The sequence below is a fragment of the Fringilla coelebs genome (genome assembly GCF_963513975.1).
Source record: "Fringilla coelebs genome assembly, chromosome: 1".
Lineage (NCBI taxonomy): Eukaryota > Metazoa > Chordata > Aves > Passeriformes > Fringillidae > Fringilla > Fringilla coelebs.
In genome coordinates this window covers 153,414,362-153,417,126 of record NC_140028.1, presented here as the reverse complement: position 1 = coordinate 153,417,126, position 2,765 = coordinate 153,414,362, and the positions used below count along the sequence as shown (strand labels likewise).

The 2,765-nt window shown below is 55.8% G+C and overlaps 1 long non-coding RNA gene across 1 annotated transcript; it reads right to left on the bottom strand.

Moving 5' to 3' along the window:
- Nucleotides 1-390: 390 nt before the first annotated feature.
- LOC311151649 lies at nucleotides 391-2,551 on the bottom strand. The gene is made up of 3 exons (XR_014616013.1): nucleotides 2,100-2,551; nucleotides 822-1,634; nucleotides 391-690 (listed from the first exon to the last, which is right to left on the bottom strand). It is a non-coding gene; the product is annotated as an uncharacterized lncRNA (long non-coding RNA).
- Between the last annotated feature and the right edge of the window lie 214 nt (nucleotides 2,552-2,765).

Here is a 2,765-nt window from a genome sequence, read left to right as displayed (position 1 = left end):
CCATGAGCCAGACCTGGTGGGATGTTGCTGACAGTTTCCAGCCCTGCCTTCTTCCCACCCAGAGGGAGGGGCAGGCTGCCTGCTGTGCTGTCCTCCATCACCTCCCTTCTGTGCCATCAATCCCTGGGGGCTCCTCAGGTGCTTTGGTGAGGTTTGGCAGCTGCAGGTCTGGTGTGAGCAGGGGGGTTCTTCTCATCTCCTCTCATGAGCAGAGCATGCCAGCCAGTTGTGCTGTTTTACATGTGACTGACCCACAAAACTGCAGGAGACTGAAAACTTGTAACAGGTGCAGGAGAGGTTCAAAAGAAACTTGGGGAAAAAATCTCTGTCTTTCAGTCCAAAGGGAGAGCAGAGCTCACATCTGCTCACAATAATCCTCTGGAGAGTGGAGCAATGTTTGTATGGAAAGATGACTGGGGGTAAAATCAGAGGAAATGAAGTTACATTTGTATCCTAACACGAGCTATAACGGGACAGAAATTTTAGGGTAAAATACAGGTGCTGTTCCCAGGATGGAACTGGGTTGGCATGCTCCACGATGATTCCCCATACAACCATAAGCACCTGCTAAGGGGGGTGGAGTGGAATGGAGACACCACGATCAGGCTGTGTCAAAACCTTTGTAGGGGCAGCAACTTGATGGTACTTTGAAGCTGATTAATGCATAGCAAGGGCTGTCTTTTCCAATACCTATAAAAATGAAAAACTTGACAGGTTTTAGTATTCTACACCTACCCCTCCCTGTGAATTTCTGGCAACTTTGGGTCCCTCTTGGGAAGGGCAACTCAGCTTGACTCCTCCCCCCCTCATTCCCTGCTCACCTGCTCCTCCACCGCAGTGCGACTCGCTCTCCTAGGGACCTTGGGGTGCCCCAAATGGCATCAGAGCCCCGAGTCTTCACCCCCTTTTCCTCACCCCCAAAGAAGGCACAGAACGAGTTCAACTGCCCTGGACAGCAGTGCAGCGCTTCCTTCAAGCCCTTTCAACACGTACATCCCCCCAGAAAGGGATTCTGCTGCAACAAGAAAGGGGGGGCAGCCCCCAGAAGGGTTGACAGTGTCGCTGTCACAGACGAGGGGCAGAAAGAGGGAGAGGAAGCAGAGATCACACAGGAAGAAAAGGAATAACGGGGTGCAGGATGAAATTGGAAAAAAAACCCAACAAAAGCACAAAAAAACCCCCAAAACAAACAAACAAAACCCCCCAAAAAAACCACAAAACAAAAAAACACCCCAAATAAACAAACAAAAACCCCTAAACTGGGGTGGGCAGCACAACAGAGAGGTATTAAAACAGAACAGGAATATGGAACGGGACACAAGGAGCCCATGAGGAACAATGTCACGAGGAGCACCACAGAAAATAAAAAGGAACATGAGTGAGGCATGGAGAAGGACAGAGAAAAAGAGTGCCAACAGACGGCAAGGACAGAGGGATATAGAGACACAGAGGGAAACAAGAACTCAGGGGGGAAATGACCATGACATGTGGGGCAAGATGCTTCTCCTCCAGTCACTACACAGGTGCAGCTTCCTGCAATTTCATGCTCAGTGTCTCCTCCAAGCTCAACAGGTGAACAAACAGGTACTCCCAACGTCTCCTTCCCTTAGGCAGCACAGACCCACCGGAAGCACCTGGAATCCAAGGATGGATCTAAACATGAGAGTCCCACTTGCTACCCTCTACACCTTTTCTCCAGCTTAGCCCTGGGCTGGGAAACAAAAGACACATTTAAAAACCAAACTTGAGGTGTCTTGAGGAAGCCCAGGCCTGGGAGGAAGCCCTTCCCACCAGCCTCTTGGCCTTTTCCCACTCTGAGGAACTGTGGAAATGCACATGCAGACGCGGGGCGGACAGCCTGGGATGTTTTCTGCACAACACACCCCACAGCCCCGAGCACCAGAAGCCTGAAGGTGCTCTGGATTGCAATTCACAGCCACAGTGAATCCTACATGGGAGAGCCAGGTCATTTGTGCCCAGAGGGAATACAAGCCACCATTTTTAATAGTTAAAATACCCGTGCAAGTTACTGGCTGCTTACGGCAGTGAGCTTCATATGCCCCCCCCCCCCCCCCCCCCCCCAATACTTAGGGATTTACCAGAAGAAGCAGTTTCGGATTCCTTCCTTTTGAAGCCCAGCTCCAAACGGGAAACTTCTCTCGCGGCTGCTCCTGAGAGAGGCAAGTGGAACTTCGGGCAAGTGACTCCCTCCCCTGAGTCATGTCTCACCTGCTCGAGCACCCGCAGTGCTTTTGTACCACCTCTCTCCCTGCCTTCCACGTTCATCTTAATGTGAGAAGCCTGCAAGCTCTGCCTCCAGCCGCGTCCTCGCTGCCCCCCAGCACGACCCCCTGCTGCTCAGGGGCTGCCCCTCCGCCTCGCCACGGGGCCAGGGTGGGGAAGCCGCAGGTTTTGTTTCCCAGGAAAGGCTCTGCCGGGCGGCCCCGGCCCCGCAGCTCCTCCCCGGCTCCGTGCCGGGAGAGCCTTCGCCCCGCGCAGCCCCCGCCGCTGCTGCCAGCCGGCTCCGCTCCGGGGCCGCTCCCGCTGGAGCTTTGCCTGGGACCCCGCCACAGCAACTCCCGCCCTCCTCGATCGCCACCGCGACCCTCGCCCGCCCCTGCCGCAGCCGGGACCCGCGACCGCCGCTCCAGCAGCCCCGCCCGGCCCCGCCGGTGTCACCGCGCCCGCCGCTCCCGGGCCGCTCCCGGGGCTCAGCGTCACTGCGGCGCCGAGCGCCCGGCCTCTCTCAGCCCTCACACGGAGAG